Here is a 23,072-nt window from a genome sequence, read left to right as displayed (position 1 = left end):
ATGGAGCACTGGGTACAGTTGTTGGCTTTCAAACATACCCACGTGACAACACAATTCAGTTTGTCAATATTCTCTTTGACAAACTTTCAGAAGTAAAAAGGATAGGATGCTCAACAGCTCGATTCCTTCTCTTCAAAGACATGTATGTACGCAGAGAACAATTTTCTCTAACTCTTGCATACGCAGTCACCATTCATAAATCACAAGGTCTTACCCTAGACAAAGTAATGATAGACATTGTTAACACAGTCTTTAAAGAGGGCATGAGCTACGTAGCACTATCACGCTTACGTACACTTGATGGTCTATTTCTAATCAACTTTCATGCAAGTAAAGTAATTGCTGATATTCCTTGCATTTTAGAATACAATAGACTTTGTTCACTATACACCCCCCATGTAAACACATATTCTGTTCCACAAAAAGAAAAACATTGTAAAAGAAAACTAAATCAAACAGAAATGCAACAGGATGTCACTGAAAATCCTCAAAAGAGAGTAAAAGAAACTAAAACTTCAGCAAGTACCGCAAGCATAAAAGAACCAATTAGGGAAAGTAAACGAGGTACTTCATCAAAGAAGGAAGACAAACTAAAAAAAAATCACTCAGATACAGAACTACCTGGTCCATTTAAACTCTCAAATATAGTTGGTGTAAATTTGCTATGAAAATGTAGCAAAGAATATTCTATTTCAATTACCACCAATTTTTTACAACATTTACTTACACAGTACAGACCAACTGTATTTGCAAATGTTAGTACTTCATAGAAATGGAACAAACACACCTGACATCACGTATAGTGTTTATGGAATAAGACAACAATTGGACTACTGTGCTGGAATTGTGAAATTCACTATAAACTCACAGGAAGATCCACACGAATTTCTAATGTACTTACTACAAGTACTGGAAAACAAAAGCATGCCAATAAATGAAATCTTCCAGATTTCATACATGTGGAAACATACATGCAATCTCTGCAACAATGTGACACAAGAACAAATCCCCAATGAACGCTTTGTATATATATTAATACCTAATTGTGAATCCGTTCCATTTCAGCAACATTTCAGCGTTAGTGATACAAACACATAGTAAATACATAATACTAATGCTTCTACGTTACAATGCAGATGGTACCAAAAACAACTGCAAGCTGACTGGATTCACACATGGTCAAGTATCACTTGGTAAGAAAACCTTCAAAACAATAGGTATAATCTACCACGCAGGAGCCACACCAATTCAGGTCACTACACTGCATATATAAAAAAGAAATGTGGATGGTTTGAATGTAATGATAGTACCATTACTCTAAAGCAGAGATTACCAGCAAATCTTTCAAACACTTATTTAATGTTCTTAAATCCAATATTTATTAACTAGACTGTACTTAAACCTTAACTAAACTTGTAGTAAAAAAATATAAACTGTTAGAATATTCCAACAGGTATCTAACTGCCTGAAGATTCTACAACAACTAATCAGATAAATGAATACCACTAAATTATATAAAAAAATAGACAGTTAGAATACGCCAACTGGTATCTAACTGTCCCAAAATTGTACAATATCCAAGCAGATAAATCAATTCCACTAAATTACATCAAATATTAGACAGTTAGAATATGCCAACTGATATGTAACTGCTCCAAAGTTTTACAATATCCAAACAGATAAATCAATACCACTAAATTACATCAAAAATTAAACAGTTAGAATACGCCAACTGTTATCTAACTGCTCCAAAATTTTACAATATGCAAACAACTGAAAACAAACAAACAAATAGACTGTAGCATAACAAAAAAAGGTTTTTTTTTAATCCAACATGGATTTTCTTTTCTCCCACAGTCCCAATGATTTTAGCAACAAACACAGAAACTGATTGCACAGTACACTGGTTTGTAATCTACTACTAAATATGAGGGTAAAAAAAAAAATGTTGATTATTCAATGTTATAAGTCGTTACAAAATACCAATACTAACATGCTGTTTTCTTTTATCACAGAAATGAACAAGAAATACATGTACTCCAGTTACTAAACCAAACAGTAAGTATATTATAATAAGTGCAACCATCGCAACATATCACACCCATAGTGGCTTTTAACTTTGTTCCTTATAAATTTGTTCTTGGATCCCAAACTTATAAGCCACTTTGAGTGTGATATGCTGCGGTGGCTGTGGCCAGGGCAAAGAGTCTTGGGAGCATGGTACTATGGCCATGCTCCCAAGAAGAGTCTTGGGTGCATGGCCATATGGCCATGCTCCCAAGACTCTATGCCCTGGCCACAACCACCGCAGCATATCACACCCATAGAGTCAAACATTTTAACTATGCCTTATGGGAACTTTTAATGTCTGGGAACATTTTGATTGTTCTTAGACCACTTTCAACTTGCCAGCGAACAATATGGACACCGTCCTGAGGACACCCCCATTTTGTTTATTTACGAACATTTCAGGACACCGCACGTGTTCTTAGAACACTTTCAACTTGCCAGAAAACAATACGGACAGCGTCCTCAGGACACCGCCATTTTGTTTATTGACGAACATCCCAGAACACATGATACATTCTTAGAACAGTTCCAACTTACCTGCGAACAAAACGGACAGGCATACCGTTCTCAGGACACCCCCATTTTATTTATTTACGAACATATCAGGACACCGCATTCTCAGGACACCACCATTTTATTTATTTAACAACATTTCAGGACACCACGAGTGTTCTTAGAACACTTTCAATTTACCAGCGAACAATACAGACAGCGTCCTCAGGACACCCCCATTTTGTTCATTTACGGACATTTCAGCACACTGCGAGTGTTCGACAGCGTCCTCAGGACACACCCATTTCATTTATTTACGGACATTTCAGGACACCGCAAGTGTTCTTAGAACAGTTTCAGCTTGCTTGCGAACAACACGGACACATGTTGCGTCCTCAGGACACCCGCATTTTGTTTATTACCGAACATCCACCGTCCTCAGTACACCCCCATTTTGTTTATTGACGAACATCCCAGAACACATAATATATTCTTAGAACAGTTTCAACTAGCCAGCGAACAAAACGGACAGGCATACCATCCTCAGGACACCCCCATTTTGTTTATTGACGAACATCCACCGTCCTCAGGACACCCCCATTTTGTTTATTTACGAACATTTCAGGACACCGCACGTGTTCTTAGAACACTTTCAACTTGCCAGTGAACAATACGGACAGCGTCCTCAGGACACCCCCATTTTGTTTATTGACGAACATCCCAGAACACATGATAGATTCTTAGAACAGTTCCAACTTACCTGCGAACAAAACGGACAGGCATACCGTTCTCAGGACACCCCCATTTTATTTATTTATGAACATGTCAGGACACCACGTTCTTAGGACACCCCTATTTTATTCATTTAACAATATTTCAGGACACCACAAGTGTTCTTAGAACACTTTCAACTTACCAGCGAACAATACGGACAGTGTCCTCAGGACACCTCCATTTTGTTTATTTACGGACATTTCAGGACACGGCGAGTGTTCGACAGCGTTCTCAGGACACAACCATTTCATTTATTTACAGACATTTCAGTACACTGCAAGTGTTCTTAGAACAGTTTCAGCTTGCTTGCGAACAACATGGACACATGTTGCGCCCTCAGGACACCCCCATTTTGTTCATTACCGAACATCCACCGTCCTCAGGACACCCCCATTTTGTTTATTGACGAACATCCCAGAACACAATATATTCTTAGAACAGTTTCAACTAGTCAGCGAACAAAACGGACAGGCATACCATCCTCAGGACACCCCCATTTTGTTTAATGACGAACATCCACCGTCCTCGAGACACCCCCATTATGTTTATTGACACACATCCCAGAACACATGATATATTCTTAGAACAGTTTCAACTTGCCTGCAAACAAAACGGACAGGCATACCGTTCTCAGGGCACCCCCATTTTATTTATTTACGTACATTTCAGGACATCGCGTTCTCAGGACACCCCCATTTTATTTATTTACGAATATTTCAGAACACCGCGAGTGTTCTTAGAACACTTTCAACTTGCCAGCGAACAATACGGATAACGTCCTCAGGACATCCCAATCTTGAGCGTGGAGCGCGTCAGATTTTCGGTAGCAACTTGACCATAACTACATGGACACTACCGTGGCCACATGGCCACGGTAGTAGCAATGTAGTTATGGTTAAGTTGCTGTTTCCATTGGAAGAGCACTTTTTGGGCGGCTTATAACTTCGCTCCCACTGGACGAATCCTCACCAAACTTTGCAAAAAAAGTATATGGCCCACTCTGAATATTTTTTGCAAAGTTTGGTGAGGTTTGGTCTGGGGAGGGCAAAGTTGTAGGGGGGTCCCAAAACTTTTTTTTTCCCATAGACATAATGGGAAAAAACTTTGCTCACGCCAACAGCCCAAACCGCTAGATGGATTTACACCAAATTTGCAGCAGGAGTGGCGACTTGGTCCCGAAAGCGTGCTTTTTTTATTTGGTGTAAATCCGTCCAGTAGTTTTTTAAAAAAAGACAAAAATGTAAGTGAAAAAAATTAGTGATATCTGTGACCGCTTCACGGACACAATTCCCTGTTCGCTCCGCGGACAGGACGGGGATTGGGCAAGCGACTTGCGTGATGTCCGCGGACATCTGACATGCTATCCCATTGGCTGTAGTAAACCGTGCAGTGCGTCTTATTTTCAGAGACGCCCGCCATCTTAGTTTATTGTTCGTATATTGGCATCTGTGGCAAGCTCTGCGGTGACTTCAGACTTCACAAGTGATTATCATAACGTAACAAGCAAAAAATTTGATGCGATAAAATCAGAGGACAGCTGGGCCTCCAATGGGGCTGTGTGAGGCTAATGTGGATTACACTTCCTGAATGTCCCAGGCTGCTGCAGACTTGCAGGAGACACGCCATCAGTACACGGTGGCCTGCGGAGGACCGAGGAGCGGATATCCCATTCCCCACCCCCGCTCATTACCCGTGTCTCCCTCCTGTATCCCCCCAAACCCCGCTCATTACCCGTGTCTCCCTCCTGTACCCCCCAACCCCGCTCATGCCCGTGTCTCTCTCTTGTTTCCCCCACCCCCGCTCAAGCCCTGTGTCTGCCCCTGTTCACCCCTACCCCCCGCTCATGCCCCGTGTCTCCCTCCTGTTCCCCCCACCTCCCGCTCATGCCCCGTGTCTCCCTCATGTTCCTCCCACCCCCCGCTCATGCCCCGTGTCTCCCCTGTTCTCCCCACCCCCTGCTCATGCCCGGTGTCTCCCTCCTGTTCCCCCATCCCCTGCTCATGCCCCGTGTCTCCCTACTGTTGCCCCCCACCCCCTGCTCATGCACCGTGTCTCTCTCCTGTAACCCCCACCCCCCGCTCATACCCCGTGTCTCTCTCCTGTTACCCCCACCCCCGCTCATGCCCCATGTCTCCCTCTTGTTGCCCCCCACCCCCGAGTCATGCCCTGTGTCTCCCTCATGTTCCCCCACCCCCTGCTCATGCCCCGTGTCTCCCTCCTGTTGCCCCCCACCCCCTGCTCATGCCCCGTGCCTCTCTCCTGTTACCCTCACCCCCGCTCATGCCCGTGTCTACCTCTTGTTGCCCCTCACGCCCCATTTCTCCCTCGTGTTCCCCCCACCCCCGCTCATGCCCTGTGTCTCCCTCGTGTTCCCCCCACTCCCTGCTCATGCCCCGTGTCTCCTTGCTGTTGCCCCCCGCTCATGCCCTGTGTCTCTCTCCTTTTGCCCCCCACCCCCGGTATTGCCCCGTGTCTCCCTGCTGTTGCCCTCCACCCCCGGTCATGCCCCGTGTCTCCCTGCTGTTGCCCCCATCCCCTGTGCTCATGCCCCATGTCTCTCTCCTGTTACCCCCACTCCCCTCTCATGCCCCGTGTCTCCCTCGTGTTCCCCCACCTCCTGCTCATGCCCCGTGTCTCCCTGCTGTTGCCCCCTACCTCCCGCTCATGCCCCGTGTCTCCCTCCTGTAGCCCCCCCACACCCCGCTCATGCCCCGTGTCTCTCTCCTGTTACCCCCTACCCCCTGCTCATGCCCCGTGTCTTCATCGTGTTCCCCCCACCCCCCGCTCATGCCCCGTGCCTCCCTGCTGTTGCCCCCCAGCCACTCGCTCCTATCCCGTGTCTCCCTCGTGTTCCCCCTACCCCCCGCTCATGCCCCGTGTCTCCCTCCTGTTGCCCCCACCCCCCGCTCATGCCCCGTGTCTCTCTCCTGTTACCACCACCCCCCGTTCATGCACTGTGTCTCCATCTTGTTGCCCCCCACCACCCGCTCATGCCCCGTGTCTCCCTGCTGTTTCCACCCGGTCATGCCCCGTGTCTCCCTGCTGTTGGCCCCCACCCCCGCTCATGCCCTGTGTCTCTCTCCTGTTACCCCCACCCCCCGCTCATGCCCCGTGTCTCCCTTGTGTTCCCTCCACCCCCCATTCATGCCCCGTGTCTCCCTGCTGTTGCCACCCCCCACTCTCATGCCCCATGTCTACCTCATGTTGCCCCCCACCCCCTGCTCATGCCCCGTGTCTCTCTCCTGCTACCCCCCACCCCCGCTCATGCCCCGTGTCTCCCTGCTGTTGCCCCCACCACCTGCTCATGCCCCATGTCTCCCTGCTGTTGCTCCCCACCCCCCGCTCAAGCCACGTGTCTCCCTTGTGTTCCCCCCGACCCCCCGCTCATGCCCCGTGTCTCCCTGCTGTTGCTCCCCACCCCCCGCTCATGCCCCGTGTCTCCCTTGTGTTCCCCCTGACCCCCCACTCATGCCCCGTGTCACCCTGCTGTTGCCCCCTACCACCCGCTCATGCCCCGTGTCTCCCTCCTGTAGCCCCCCACCCCCCGCTCATGCCCCGTGTCTCTCTCCTGTTACCCCCACCCCCTGCTCATGCCCCGTGTCTCCCTCGTGTTCCCCCCACCCCCCACTCATGCCCCGTGTCTCCCTTGTGTTCCCTCCACCCCCTGCTCATGCCCCGTGTCTCCCTGCTGTTGCCCCCTACCCTCCGCTCATGCCCCGTGTCTCTCCCCTGTAGCCCCCCACCCCCGCTCATGCCCCGTGTCTCTCTCCTGTTACCCCCACCCCCCGCTCATGCCCCGTGTCTCCCTCGTGTTCCCCCCACACCCCTCTCATGCCCCTTGTCTCCCTGCTGTTGCCCCCCACCCCCGTTCATACCCCGTGTCTCCCTCCTGTTGCCCCTACCCCCCGCTCATGCCCTGTGTCTCTCTCCTGTTACCACCACCCCCGTTCATGCCCCGTGTCTCCATCTTGTTGCCCTCCACCCCCGCTCATGCCCTGTGTCTCCCTGCTGTGGCCCCCCACCCTCCCCGCTCATGCCCTGTGTCTCTCTCCTGTTGCCCCCCAGCCCCCGCTCATGCCCCGTGTCTCTCTCCTGTTACCCCCCACACCCCTTTCATGCACCGTGTCTCTCTCCTTTTGACCCCCACCCCCTGGTCATGTCCTGTCTCCCTGCTGTTGCCCCCCACCCCCTGCTCATACCCCGTGTCTCTCTCCTGTTACCCCCACCCCCCTCTCATGCCCCGTGTATCTGTCCTGTTGCCCCCATCCCCCAGTCATGCCCCGTGTCTCCCTGCTGTTACCCCGCACCCCCGCTCATGCCCCGTGTCTTTCTCCTGTTACCCCCACCCCTCTCATGCCCCGTGTCTCCCTTGTGTTTCCCCCACCCCCTGCTCATGGCCCGTGTCTCCCTGCTGTTGCCCCCCACCCTCCGCTCATGCCCTGTGTCGCCCTGCTGTTGCCCCCCACCATCCACTCATGCCCCGTGTCACCCTTCTGTTGCCCCCCACCCCCCGGTCATGCCCCGCGTCTCCCTGCTGTGGCCCCCCGCCCCCTGCTCATGTCCTGTGTCTCTCTCCTGTTACCTCCCACATCCCTCTCATGCCCCGTGTCTCTCTCCTGTTGCCCCCCACCCCCTGGTCATGCCCAATGTCTCCCTGCTGTTGCCCCCACCCCCAACTGATGCCCCGTGTCTCTCTCCTGTTACCCCATCCCCTGGTCATGCCCCGTGTCTCCCTGCTGTTGCCCCCCGCCCCCCGCTCATGCCCCGTGTCTCCCTGCTGTAGCCCCCCACCCTCCGCTCATGCCCCGTGTCCCCCTGCTGTTGCCCTCCACCCCCCGGTCATGCCCCGTGTCTCCTTGCTGTTGCCACACCCCCTGTGCTCATGCCCCATGTCTCTCTCCTGTTACCCCCACTCCCCTCTCATGCCCCGTGTCTCCCTCGTGTTCCCCCACCTCCTGCTCATGCCCCGTGTCTTCCTGCTGTTGCCCCCTACCTCCCGCTCATGCCCCGTGTCTCCCTCCTGTAGCCCCCACCCCCCGCTCATGCCCCGTGTCTCTCTCCTGTTACCCCCTACCCCCTGCTCATGCCCCGTGTCTCCCTCGTGTTCCTGCCACCCCCCGCTCATGCCCCGTGTCTCCCTGCTGTTTCCCCCCAACCGCCCGCTCCTATCCCATGTCTCCCTCGTGTTCCCCCTATCCCCCGCTCATGCCCCGTTTCTCCCTCCTGTTGCCCCCACCCCGCTCATCCCCCGTGTCTCTCTCCTGTTACCACCACCCCCCATTCATGCACCGTGTCTCCATCTTGTTGCCCCCCACCCCCCGCTCATGCCCCGTGTCTACCTGCTGTTTCTCCCCGGTCATGCCCCGTGTCTCCCTGCTGTTGGCTCCCACCCCCGCTCATGCCCCGTGTCTCCCTTGTGTTCCCTCCACCCCCCACTCATGCCCCGTGTCTCCCCGCTGTTGCCCCCCACCCCACTCTCATGCCCCATGTCTACCTCATGTTGCCCCCCATCCCCCGCTCATGCCCCGTGTCTCTCTCCTGCTACCCCCCGCTCTTGCCCCGTGGCTCCCTGCTGTTGCCCCCCACCACCTGCTCATGCCCCATGTCTCCCTGCTGTTGCTCCCCACCACCCGCTCATGCCCCGTGTCTCCCTTATATTCCCCCCGACCCCCCACTCATGCCCCGTGTCTCCCTGCTGTTGCCCCCTACCTCCCGCTCATGCCCCGTGTCTCCCTCCTGTAGCCCCCCACCCCTGCTCATGCCCTGTGTCTCTCTCCTGTTACCCCCCACCCCCTGCTCATACCCCGTGTCTCCCTCGTGTTCCCCCCAACCCCCACTCATGCCCTGTGTCTCCCTTGTGTTCCCCCCACCCCCCGCTCATGCCCCGTGTCTCCCTGCTGTTGCCCCCTACCCCCCGCTCATGCCCCGAGTCTCTCTCCTGTAGCCCCCCACCCCCGCTCATGCCCTGTGTCTCTCTCCTGTTACCCCCACCCCTGCTCATGCCCCGTGTCTCCCTCGTGTTCCCCCCACACCCCTCTCATGACCCGTGTCTCCCTGCTGTTGCCCCCCACACCTGTTCATACCCCGTGTCTCCCTCCTGTTGCCCCTACCCCCCGCTCATGCCCTGTGTCTCTCTCCTGTTACCACCACCCCGTTCATGCCCCGTGTCTCCATCTTGTTGCCCTCCACCCCCTCTCATGCCCCGTGTCTCCCTCATGTTCCCCCCACCCCCGCTCATGCCCCGTGTCTCCCTCTTGTTCCCCCACCCCCGCTCATGCCCCGTGTCTCCCTGCTGTGGCCCCCCACCCCCCCGCTCATGCCCTGTGTCTCTCTCCTGTTTCCCCCCAGCCCCCGCTCATGCCCCGTGTCTCTCTCCAGTTACCCCCCACACCCCTTTCTTGCACCGTGTCTCTCTCCTTTTGCCCCCCACCCCCTGGTCATGTCCTGTCTCCCTGCTGTTGGCCCCCACCCCCTGCTCATACCCCGTGTCTCTCTCCTGTTACCCCATCCCCCTCTCATGCCCCGTGTATCTGTCCTGTTGCCCCATCCCCCAGTCATGCCCCGTGTCTCCCTGCTGTTACCCCCACCCCCGCTCATGCCCCGTGTCTCTCTCCTGTTACCCCCACCACTCTCATGCCCCGTGTCTCCCTTGTGTTCCCACCACCCCCTGCTCATGGCCCGTGTCTCCCTGCTGTTGCTCCCCACCCTCCGCTCATGCCCCGTGTCGCCCTGCTGTTGCCCCCCACCATCCACTCATGCCCCGTGTCACCCTTCTGTTGCCCCCCACCCCCCGGTCATGCCCCGCGTCTCCCTGCTGTGGCCCCCACCCCCTGCTCATGCCTTGTGTCTCTCTCCTGTTGCCCCCACCCCCTGCTCATGTCCTGTGTCTCTCTCCTGTTACCTCCCACATCCCTCTCATGCCCCGTGTCTCTCTCCTGTTGCCCCCCACCCCCTGGTCATGCCCAATGTCTCCCTGCTGTTGCCCCCACCCCCCGCTCATGCCCCGTGTCTCTCTCCTGTTACCCCCATCCCCCGGTCATGCCCCGTGTCTCCCTGCTGTTGCCCCCCACCCCCCGCTCATGCCCCGTGTCTCCCTGCTGTAGTCCCCCACCCTCCGCTCATGCCCAATGTCTCCCTGCTGTTGCCCCCTACCTCCCGCTCATGCCCCGTGTCTCCCTCCTGTAGCCCCCCACCCCTGCTCATGCCCTGTGTCTCTCTCCTGTTACCCCCCACCCCCTGCTCATACCCCGTGTCTCCCTCGTGTTCCCCCCAACCCCCACTCATGCCCTGTGTCTCCCTTGTGTTCCCCCCACCCCCCGCTCATGCCCCGTGTCTCCCTGCTGTTGCCCCCTACCCCCCGCTCATGCCCCGAGTCTCTCTCCTGTAGCCCCCCACCCCCGCTCATGCCCTGTGTCTCTCTCCTGTTACCCCCACCCCTGCTCATGCCCCGTGTCTCCCTCGTGTTCCCCCCACACCCCTCTCATGACCCGTGTCTCCCTGCTGTTGCCCCCCACCCCTGTTCATACCCCGTGTCTCCCTCCTGTTGCCCCTACCCCCCGCTCATGCCCTGTGTCTCTCTCCTGTTACCACCACCCCGTTCATGCCCCGTGTCTCCATCTTGTTGCCCTCCACCCCCTCTCATGCCCCGTGTCTCCCTCATGTTCCCCCCACCCCCGCTCATGCCCCGTGTCTCCCTCTTGTTCCCCCACCCCCGCTCATGCCCCGTGTCTCCCTACTGTGGCCCCCCACCCCCCCGCTCATGCCCTGTGTCTCTCTCCTGTTGCCCCCCAGCCCCCGCTCATGCCCCGTGTCTCTCTCCAGTTACCCCCCACACCCCTTTCTTGCACCGTGTCTCTCTCCTTTTGCCCCCCACCCCCTGGTCATGTCCTGTCTCCCTGCTGTTGGCCCCCACCCCCTGCTCATACCCCGTGTCTCTCTCCTGTTACCCCATCCCCCTCTCATGCCCCGTGTATCTGTCCTGTTGCCCCATCCCCCAGTCATGCCCCGTGTCTCCCTGCTGTTACCCCCACCCCCGCTCATGCCCCGTGTCTCTCTCCTGTTACCCCCACCACTCTCATGCCCCGTGTCTCCCTTGTGTTCCCACCACCCCCTGCTCATGGCCCGTGTCTCCCTGCTGTTGCTCCCCACCCTCCGCTCATGCCCCGTGTCGCCCTGCTGTTGCCCCCCACCATCCACTCATGCCCCGTGTCACCCTTCTGTTGCCCCCCACCCCCCGGTCATGCCCCGCGTCTCCCTGCTGTGGCCCCCACCCCCTGCTCATGCCTTGTGTCTCTCTCCTGTTGCCCCCACCCCCTGCTCATGTCCTGTGTCTCTCTCCTGTTACCTCCCACATCCCTCTCATGCCCCGTGTCTCTCTCCTGATGCCCCCCACCCCCTGGTCATGCCCAATGTCTCCCTGCTGTTGCCCCCACCCCCCGCTCATGCCCCGTGTCTCTCTCCTGTTACCCCCATCCCCCGGTCATGCCCCGTGTCTCCCTGCTGTTGCCCCCCACCCCCCGCTCATGCCCCGTGTCTCCCTGCTTTAGTCCCCCACCCTCCGCTCATGCCCCGTGTCCCCCTGCTGTTGCCCTCCACCCCCAGGTCATGCCCCGTGTCTCCCTGCTGTTGCCCCCACCCCCTGTGCTCATGCCCCATGTCTCTCCTGTTACCCCCACTCCCCTCTCATGCCCCGTGTCTCCCTCGTGTTCCCCCACCTCCTGCTCATGCCCCGTGTCTCCCTGCTGTTGCCCCCACCTCCTGCTCATGCCCCGTGTCTCCCTCCAGTTACCCCCTAGCCCCTGCTCATGCCCCGTGTCTCCCTCGTGTTCCCCCCACCCTCCACTCTTGCCCCGTGTCTCCCTGCTGTTGCCCCCCAACCGCCCGCTCCTATCCTGTGTCTCCCTCGTGTTCCCCCTACCTTCCGCTCATGCCCCGTGTCTCCCTCCCGTTGCCCCCACCCCCCGCTCATGCCCCGTGTCTCTATCCTGTTACCACCACCCCCCGTTCATGCACCGTGTCTCCATCTTGTTGCCCCCCACCGCCCGCTCATGCCCCGTGTCTCACTGCTGTTTCCCCCCAGTCATGCCCTGTGTCTCCCTGCTGTTGGCCCCCACCCCCGCTCATGCCCTGTGTCTCTATCCTGTTACCCCCACCCCCGATCATGCCCCGTGTCTCCCTTGTGTTCCCTCCACCCCCCACTCATGCCCTGTGTCCCCCTGCTGTTGCCCCCCACCCCACTCTCATGCCCCATGTCTACCTCATGTTGCCCCCCCATCCCCAGCTCATGCCCCGTGTCTCTCTCCTGCTACCCCCCACCCCCCGCTCATGCCCCGTGTCTCCTTGCTGTTGCCCCCACCACCTGCTCATGCCCCATGTCTCCCTGCTGTTGCTCCCCACCCCCCGCTCATGCCACGTGTCTCCCTTGTGTTCCCCCTGACCCCCCGCTCATGCCCCGTGTCTCCCTGCTGTTGCCCCCTACCCCCCGCTCATGCCCCGTGTCTCCCTCCTGTAGCCCCCACCCCCCTCTCATGCCCCATGTCTACCTCCTGTTGCCCCCCACCCCCTGCTCATGCCCGTGTCTCTCTCCTGTTACCCCCCACCCCCCGCTCATGCCCCGTGTCTCCCTGCTGTTGCCCCCTACCACCTGCTCATGCCCCATGTCTCCCTGTTGTTGCTCCCCACCCCCGCTCATGCCCCGTGTCTCCCTTGTATTCCCCCCGACCCCCCACTCATGCCCCGTGTCGCCCTGCAGTTGCCCCCTTCCCCCCCTCATGCCCCGTGTCTCCCTCCTGTAGCCCCCCAACCCCCGCTCATGCCCTGTGTCTCTCTCCTGTTACCCCCCACCCCCTGCTCATGCCCCGTGTCTCCCTCGTGTTCCCCCCACTCCCCACTCATGCCCCGTGTCTCCCTTGTGTTCCCCCAACCCCCGCTCATGCCCCGTGTCTCCCTGCTGTTGCTCCCTACCCCCGCTCATGCCCCGTGTCTCTCTCCTGTAGCCCCCCACCCCCGCTCATGCCCTTTGTCTCTCTCCTGTTACCCCCCACCCCCCGCTCATGTCCCGTGTCTCCCTCGTGTTCCCCCACACCCCTCTCATGCCCCGTGTCTCCCTGCTGTTGCCCCCCACCCCCATTCATACCCCGTGTCTCCCTCCTGTTGCCACCACCCCCGTTCATGCCCCGTGTCTCCATCTTGTTGCCCTCCACCCCCGCTCATGCCCGTGTCTCCCTCATGTTCCCCCCACCCCCGCTCATGCCCCGTGTCTCCCTCCAGTTGCCCCCCAGCCCCCGCTCATGCCCCGTGTCTCTCTCCAGTTACCCCCCACACCCCTTTCATGCACCGTGTCTCTCTCCTTTTGCCCCCCACCCCCTGGTCATGTCCTGTCTCCCTGCTGTTGCCCCCCACCCCCTGCTCATACCCTGTGTCTCTCTCCTGTTACCCCACCCCCCTCTCATGCCCCGTGTATCTGTCCTGTTGCCCCATCCCCCAGTCATGCCCCGTGTCTCCCTGCTGTTACCCCCCACCCCGCTCATGCCCCGTGTCTCTCTCCTGTTACCCCCACCCCTCTCATGCCCCGTGTCTCCCTTGTGTTCCCCCCACTCCCTGCTCATGGCCCGTGTCTCCCTGCTGTTGCCCCTACCCCCCGCTCATGCCCTGTGTCTCTCTCCTGTTACCACCACCCCCGTTCATGCCCCGTGTCTCCATCTTGTTGCCCCCCACCCACGCTCATGCCCCGTGTCTCCCTGCTGTGGCCCCCCATCCCCCTGCTCATGCCCTGTGTCTCTCTCCAGTTGCCCCCCAGCCCCCGCTCATGCCCCGTGTCTCTCTCCAGTTACCCCCCACACCCCTTTCATGCACCGTGTCTCTCTCCTTTTGCCCCCCACCCCCTGCTCATACCCCGTGTCTCTCTCCTGTTACCCCACCCCCCTCTCATGCCCCGTGTATCTGTCCTGTTGCCCCCATCCCCCAGTCATGCCCCGTGTCTCCCTGCTGTTACCCCCCACCCCCGCTCATGCCCCGTGTCTCTCTCCTGTTACCCCCACCCCTCTCATGCCCCGTGTCTCCCTTGTGTTCCCCCCACCCCCTGCTCATGGCCCGTGTCTCCCTGCTGTTGCCCCCCACCCTCCGCTCATGCCCCGTGTCGCCCTGCTGTTGCCCCCCACCATGCACTCATGCCCCGTGTCACCCTTCTGTTGCCCCCCACCCCCCGGTCATGCCCCGCGTCTCCCTGCTGTGGCCCCCCACCCCCTGCTCATGCCTTGTGTCTCTCTCCTGTTGCCCCCACCCCCTGCTCATGTCCTGTGTCTCTCTCCTGTTACCTCCCACATCCCTCTCATGCCCCGTGTCTCTCTCCTGTTGCCCCCCACCCCCTGGTCATGCCCAATGTCTCCCTGCTGTTGCCCCCACCCCCTGCTCATGTCCCATGTCTCCCTCATGTTTCCCCCCACCCCCCGGTCATGCCCCGTGTCTCCCTGCTGTTGCCCCCCACCCCCCGCTCATGCCCGTGTCTCCCTGCTGTAGCCCCCCACCCTCCGCTCATGCCCCGTGTCCCCCTGCTGTTGCCCTCCACCCCCCGGTCATGCCCCGTGTCTCTCTCCTGTTGACCCCCACCCCCGGTCATGCCCCGTGATCCCTGCTGTTGTCCCCCACCCCCATTCATGCCCGTGTCTCCCTGCTGTTGCCCCCCACCCCCGCTCATGCACTGTGTCTCTCTCCTGTTGCCCCCCACTTCCCGCTCATGCCCCGTGTCTCCCTGCTGTAGCCCCCAACCCCCGCTCATGCCCCGTGTCTCTCTCCTGTTACCCCCACCTCCCTCTCATGCCCCGTGTCTCTCTCCTGTTGCCCCACATCCCCCAGTCATACCCCGTGTCTCCCTCTGGTTACCCCCACCTCCCGCTCATGCCCCGTGTCTCTCTCCTGTTACCCCCACCCCCCTCTCATGCCCCGTGTCTCTCTCCTGTTGCCCCCATCCCCCAGTCATACCCCGTGTCTCCCTGCTGTTGCCCCCCAACCCTTTCTCATGCCCCGTGTCTCTCTCCTGTTACCCTCCACCTCTCTCTCATGCCCGTGTCTCTCTCCTTTTTCCCCCCACCCCCAGTCATGCCCCGTGTCTCTCTCCTGTTGCCCCCACCCCCCGCTCATGCCCTGTGTCTCTCTCCTGTTACCCCCACCCCCCTCTTATGCCCCGTGTCTCCCTGCTCTTGCCCCCCACCCCCTGCTCATGCCCCGTGTCTCCCTGCTGTTACCCCCCAGCTCATGCCCCGTGTCTCTCTCCTGTTCCCCCTAACCCCGCTCATGCCTCGTGTCTCCCCTGTTCCCCCACCCCAAGCTCATGCCCCGTGTCTCCCTGCTGTTTCGCCGACCCCCTCTCATGCCATGTGTCTCTCTCCTGTTACCCCCCACCCCCCTCTCATGCCCCGTATCTCCCTCCTGTTGCCCCCACCCCCCGGTCATGCCCCGTGTCTCTCTCCTGTTACCCCCCACCCCCGGTCATGCCCTGTGTCTCCCTGCTGCTGCTCCCCACCACCCACTCATGCCCCGTGTCTCCCTGCTGTTGCCCCCCACTCATGCTCCTTGTCTCTCCTGTTGCCCCCCACCACCCACTCATGCCCCGTGTCTCTCTCCTGTTCCCCCAACCCCCGCTTATGCCTCGTGTCTCTCCTGTTACCCCACACCCCCTGCTCATGCCCCGTGTCTTTCTCCTGTTGCCCCCCTGCTCATGCCCGTGTCTCCCTGCTGTTACCACTCACCTCCCTCATGCCCCGTGTCTCTCTCCTGTTACCCCCACCCCCTCTCATGCCCTGTGTCTCCCTTGTGTTCCCCCATCCCCCGCTCATGCCCTGCGTCTTCCCTCCTTTCCCCCCACCCCCACTCATGCCCCTTGTCTCCCCTGTTCCCCCCCACCCCCTGCTCATGCCCCGTGACTCCCCCCTTTCCCCCTCACCCCCCGCTGATGCCCAGTTGTGTTCTCTTTATACACCCCGCCTTCTCTTTCCATGGTGGCCATCTTGGTAAAAGATTTTCCTTCCGTTTGGGAAGAAAAATGTTTTTTTTACCACCCGGGGTTCCGACTTTGAGGACCTAAGATGCTACTGGTCTTCATCTAATGAAAAGGATGTTATGGTGATGTTGCACTTAATAAAACCTATGAAATTCAGTAAAAAAAAAATGTGTTAAAGGGACCTTATGGTTAAGTTGCACTAATAAAAACCTATGAAATTCGATGAAAAAAACTTTGTTAAAGGGACGTTATGGTTAAGTTGTGCTTCTAAAAACCTATGAAATTCAGTGAAAAAACTTTGTTAAAGGGACGTTATGGTTCCAAGTAAAACCGAAAAACCCTTGAAATTCGCCAGATATGGTAAGCAAAGCAACCATAACTCACGCCACCACCATGCACTGCTAAGACTAACACCCACGACATCAAAGATGACATCACAAATGTCACTGATGACATCACTGATGACATCACATGTTATTGTTGTGCATTGTGGTAGCAACAGTTTGGGCTATATACGTTCAGTATCTTTGCAGCCTGCCATGAAGAATATGTTGAGTAGCCTAACGGAACCATTTCCAGCTGCAAAGATGATTTGTTCTCTAATCAATTGATGGCAAATATGGAGATGTCCACATTTTTTTTCTCATCAAATGGAAGAAGCTAGACACCTTGTCAATAAAGGTGTATATGATTTTTTATATGGTTTAGGGATGGCATCTTTTGAGAATGAAAATGTCAAGTTGGATGGTGTAAATACTTTTCAGAGCGATGGTGTGCATATAAATGTGTTGGCAATCAGATTTTTCTTTGGAATCTTAAAAATACATTGAAAAAGTTAATGTGTAAAAGTTAAAAGTGAAGATGTGGAGTGTATGTGGAGGAGACATAAGTGAGAAAACAAATGAACCCCCCCAAAAAAGCTCTTTCAAGAGCCACCATTGAGTTTATACCTCCACACACCCTTCAATTGGTCATGCTGTCCACGGACAACATGGTAGTCCGCGGACACTATAGGGGTTATACCGACCCTGGCGGTAGGGGGTTAACAGGGCCGGTAGAGCTGCTGGCCCCCTTAACCCCCTACCACCTCATTACGAGTCCTGCTCGCGGGACCCACTAAGGACGCCTGGTTTTACCGAGTGGTCCAGCATGCTATTAACGGGCCTGTTGTTAGCATGCTCTCCATTCCCATTGAGCCCTATGGGGGCTCGAATGGGAATGGGGATGGGTTCCTGGAAATGGGAAATACCGAGCCTTCCAAGGTAGGAATGGCCCTTTATTTCCCCATTGCAGGAACTGGTTCAGTGGGTGTGGTATATAGGAAGACTGGGAGCAAGAGTTATATTTGTTGTGTGCAGTGACGATGGGTATGGCTTTGAGGAAGCAGAGTGTCTGGTTGGTGGGTGATTCTGGGGTCCATTGGGTTAAAGTGTACTGTGAGCAGAGTGGATTATGTGGGAATATTGGATTTCTAGAATTTTAAGTTTCCTGGTTTGGATATCCAGCAATAAGGTGGGTGGAATTGCTCCCGTTTTGTGAGAGTGTGGACATCATTGAAGTTCACTGTGGTGGCAATAGTTTGGGCTATGTCATTGGAATTCCATTACAGTTTGCAATTAAGGATGCATTTTCACAGTTGATAGAACTGTTTCCACATTTGAAGAATGTTTTTTTTCGGATAGCTAAAAGACAAATGTGAAAGCGTTCACATTTATTTTCTCTACAAATTGAGAAAGCAAGTCACAATGTAAAAAAAAAGCTGTATGTGCTATTTGGCAGGATGTTGGAGTACCATCTTTTCAGAATGAAAATGTCAAGTTTTATATTATTAACATTTTTTGAAGAAATTGAGTGCATTTGACTGATGTTGGCAATCAGTTTTTTTTTATTAAATGTTCAAATGCATTGAAAATCTTTCTGTCAACACATCCAATATGGATGTAAGTCATTTTTAGTACTTTTAGTGAACAAAAAGGAAAAATAGAAAAAGAAATTAGAAGCAGAAAGTTAGAAGTTAGATAAAATAGTGACGTTTAGTAAAACACGATTTACTTAAGTATATAAAACCAAATAATCCAGAAAATGTATTGAAGTTAGAAAGTTAAAAAAAAGGTTATTTTAAGAGTCACCATATTTGAACAAAACACAAGTTAATTGATTTTAATTCCCCTGCTTGGTGGATGGAATTTTTGAGGTGTCTGTGCACTATAATAGTGTCTGTGGACCTTACAGGCTGTAAATGCTGCTCAGATTTTTTTTTGTTCTATTGTTTACCTGAGAAAAGTGGCTCCCAAAGGGACCTTTTTTATCTTTGTGGCTTATATGTTTTTGCAGGATTTGTTGTTGTTGTAGCAGAGGTAAGGAGGTAAAGTGGGGGAGGGAACAGGGGGTACGGAGGGAAGGGTTGCAACCAGAGATACACAGGGGCACGTAGACAGGGGAAGATGTTGGGCGGGCCTTATATTTAAGGTAAGGGCAGCGTTTCTCATGTTCCTTGAATCTGGTCTGGAAAGCACTTTGAAACTGACCCCCCCCCTGAGGTGCGACATGTCACAATATATACAGCGAACTTTGACCCTCAAAAGGTAAGGATCAACAGCCTCCTGTATGGCCTGCAAGGGAGCTGGCGGGATCCTCTGCTCCACAGTAGTACATTGTGTGGTGGCAGAAATGGTTGAGGAATGTGGGGTAAAGGAAGTTAACTGCTTCTGTGACAAAGGAACAGACTTTCTCAGAGCACCCAACTGGTTAGATTTGGTGTGGTGGCCCATGAAGGTGGTGGCATAGGTATACTGCTCAGGTTGTTCACAAGTAAGTAAGACCCCGCACTGAATGCATTTCATCTGGGCAGCCTGAGCCTTTGGTACTCCCCTAACGGTGGTAAAAAACCACCACACCTATGACTCTCTTTGAGCACTGAAGGTGGGCATTTCTTTTACCTACTCTTCCTATTCCTCATCATCGCAGCTGTTGCCCTATGCAGGCATTCTACTTGGTGTTTGTGGTGGTGGTGGCCCCTGGAAAGGAGGGATGGCCATGAGTCATGCCATTGTTAAACTTCTGGATGTGTGTTGAAAGCTCTCTTGGAAGCTGTTTGCTGGTGTACGAGATTGTGTATTACTAAAAGTAGTGTGTGGGTGTCTTCGGAGTACTGAACTGAAAGTAGGCCTTCGAAAGTTGTAAAAAGATGACAGATGAAGAAGGAATGGATCTAGGAGCTGTGGAGTGGTAAACATTGAAATTGAAATATTGTGGATTGGCTGAAAATGCAGTTTCAAACTGTTCACAGTGATGGACACTGTGTGCGACACTCTGTCACACTGCATGGGCGTAGTTACATGATGAGGTCTGGGGATGTGTGTGGCGGTGGGTGTTCATGGACCATGCTGAGTGGGAGAGGACGGGTGTATGCACATGAATGTCCGGAAATGTGTGTGCTGTCTGTGGAATGATTAAAAGTGCATAATGTGAGACCACACATGTGCGGACATGGCGCAATGTGTGCAGACACTCTATTTTGTAAATGGACCCCCAAATAGTCATGTATTCCGCAGACTATTAATTGGGGTTTAAAAAAAAAGAATGCATCACTGAATAAAATAGAAGATATTTATAGTATACAAAATCAATGTATCCATCAAAGTGATGGTGTATCAGAATGAGAAACAGAAATGTGAGAATTAGGAATTTATATAAAGTGATGATCGGGTGAGGGAGGGATGTTTATATAATGAATTGTAATACTGCTATTGGAAAAGTTGAAGAAGTTATAGAAACTACTTTTTTGGGCAGCTTATAACTTGGCACTGCTTGCTGAATTGTCAGCAAACTTTGTAGAGAGGTGCACGCTCATTGGATGTTTGAAAAATGGAGGTGCGTCATAATTTTTGAGAACAGTGGCTATACTGGATGGGCGGATCATGGCCTTTGTCTGCAGACAGTGCAGTGAGGCAAAGGAGTCTGTAAAATATATTTGTGGTTATTTTGTGGATGAAAGAGGGCTTGAAAAGTGTGGGGGAGTGATATATAGCTCTTTTGATAGCTATAAAAAGTTACATAGGAGCTGGTTTGTGTTCTGTTGATTTTCTTGTTTGTGAAGATTATTGGGATTCGGGTGGGTGGGTGAGTATTGTTATTTGAAGGTGTATTGTACATACTTGTTTTATGGTTTCATTCTATTCTGGTGGTTGTGGCCAGTGGCCAGATTCTTGGGTACATGGCCGTAGGACTTGCCCCAAAGAATCTGGCCACTGACTACATGCACAATCATAATATGTGTATAGTTAGGATAGGTACTATAAGTAGAGTATATCACATTTGTAATATTGGAATGATATATTTGAATTGTAGATGGTATTTGTGATTGTAGTGCAATTGAGTATATTGATCGCCGATGTTTGCTGCGCCTTTTGACACGGTCAACCATTTTATCCTTATTAAATGGCTCCATGATACCTTTGACATTACGGACCGGGCACTGGACTGGGTGACCTATTCCATCATTAACCGCCCTTCACAGCTGCAACTGGCCCGTTTCTCTTCCACCACTTCATTCTCTACTTGCAGTGTTTTCCAGTGTTCTAGGTTGGACTACTGCAACAGCCTTTTACTCAACCTCCCCCTTTGTTCCCTACACTCCATTCAGCTTATCCAAATTATTACCTGGTGGGGGTTGAGGGGGTAAGGCAGCCTCTCAGCCAATGAGGATGCTCAGAACAGTTCTGAAAAGCCGCAGCATTTCAGGACAGAATAAAATAATGCTTTTAGTGCTCCGGTTTTACGGCCAGGGTACTAATTGCAATAAGCCCCTCACAGGGGAGCATTACCACTTCAGGTAATGCCTCTGGTTCTTAACAAAGCCTGAAGTGGTAATGCCCCCTTGTGACGGGCTTATTGCTTAAATAGGGCTGCAAGACATATTGTTGGCCTGAAGCTCAGGAATCGTATCTCTGCAATCCTAACATCTTTACACTGGTTTCTGGTGGCCTCAAGAATGAAATTGAAGACCCTGTACATTATCCAAAAGGCATTTTGGGGCCTGGGACCACACTATTTATAATTTTGTCTCCCTAAATACTCCACTGCTAGAGCCCTCTGTTCCTATAACTTGGATTCTCTGCTTTCTAAATGCTTGTTGAAACAGAAAGCGGGAGGCAGGTATCTTTGTTTTAACTGGTGCCTCCCTTTGGAGTAGGCTCCTTGCCCCTCTTTTACTTGAGAAGGACTTGCTTAAGTTCCAGACGTTTCCTCGTGATGTCATCTTTAATGTCGTGGGTGTTAGTCTTAGCAGTGCATGGTGGTGTCGCCAGTCATGGTTGCTTAGCTTACCATAAATGGTGAATTTCTGGGATTGTTTGGGTTTACTTGTAAAGATAACGTTCCTTTAACAACGTTTTTTGCACTGAATTTCATAGGTTTTTAGTGCTACTTAACCATATTGTCCCTTTAACAAGGTTTTTTCACTGAATATATTTGGATATATTACGGGGCCTGACGTAGCGGCCCTGTAGTTATCGTCAAGTTGCTCAACTCATAGAAAGAGCACTTTTTGGGCAGTTTATAACTTTGCCCACACTGGACTCACCAGACTTTACAAAAAAAGTATATGGCCCCAACTGAAAGATTGGTGTGGGGGGGTATAGTTATTGTGGGGGTCCCAAAACTTTGCAATCCTCATTGACACAATGGAAATACATGTTTGCTCATGCCTACAGACCAAACTGCTGTATGGATTTTCCCCAAACTTGCACCAGGAGCAGCGATTTGGTCACGAAAATGTGCTTTTGTAAATTTGGTGTAAATCCATCCAGTAGTTTTTTAAACTGTTCAAAAAGTAGGTTCACATTTTTTTTTTATGTCTGGGTTTGGTCTGCGGACACATTTCCTGATTCTGAGTCTGCACACGCCTCTGGGCCATTTAAGGAGTGGATCAATGGCACCAAAAATGCACGCTGATTGGATGGTGAAAACAACAAGGTGTGTCATAATTGTTTTTCTAAACAGTCACCATGTTGGATCCACGGCAAGCTGCCACTGATCGATGATTTTATTTTTTTAATTAATTTATGAAGTGCTCCACAGCCTGTGGGCATCGAGGCACTGTTACAGAGTACCATAGAATGCTTACAGAATACAGAAGAATGCCTGCGTATGGGTTATCCATAGTTACATGGGAACAGGAGAAGGTGGGAGTGCTAGCGAGGAGGGAGTCATGGTTTTAGGTGAACAACCAAGTTTTGAGAATTTTCCAGAACATGTAGTGAGAGGGTTCCACTCTCAATAAAAGGGAAGCTAGAACCACCTGCTTTGGTGCATTTGACTTTGGGCAGCATGAGACGATGGGAGTAGGGTGTTCTGGTGGCTCTGGATGAGTTTGCCTTAGGTACCTTTTTGGCGAGGTAAGGGGGGCTGTGCTGGCAATGTTCTAGTGAGTGCTGGCTAGCGTTTTATAAAGGATCCATTCTCTGATGAGGAGCGAGTGGGCATTTTTCCTTGCTGTGCTTATTTGATCCCTTTTGGGAATGCTGAGGACAGCTCTAACTACATTACTCTGGATAATATGTAGTTTTGCTAGGTTTTTTGAGGAGGTGCCAGCGAAGAGTAGTCCAGTTTTGACCCAATGATGGCTCTGGCAAAAGTGAGTCAGTTCTCAGTGGACAGGGAGGGTTTTGCTGCATGGAGTAGTTTGGTTGCATAGAGAGCAGAGGATGCAATGACGCTAACCTGCCGGGACATCTAG

This window comes from Ambystoma mexicanum, chromosome 1q (genome assembly GCF_040938575.1).
Source record: "Ambystoma mexicanum isolate Mex_15411 chromosome 1q, UKY_AmexF1_1, whole genome shotgun sequence".
Classification (NCBI taxonomy): domain Eukaryota; kingdom Metazoa; phylum Chordata; class Amphibia; order Caudata; family Ambystomatidae; genus Ambystoma; species Ambystoma mexicanum.
The sequence above is the reverse complement of the archived record's forward strand: the minus strand, read 5'-3'. Positions refer to the sequence as shown.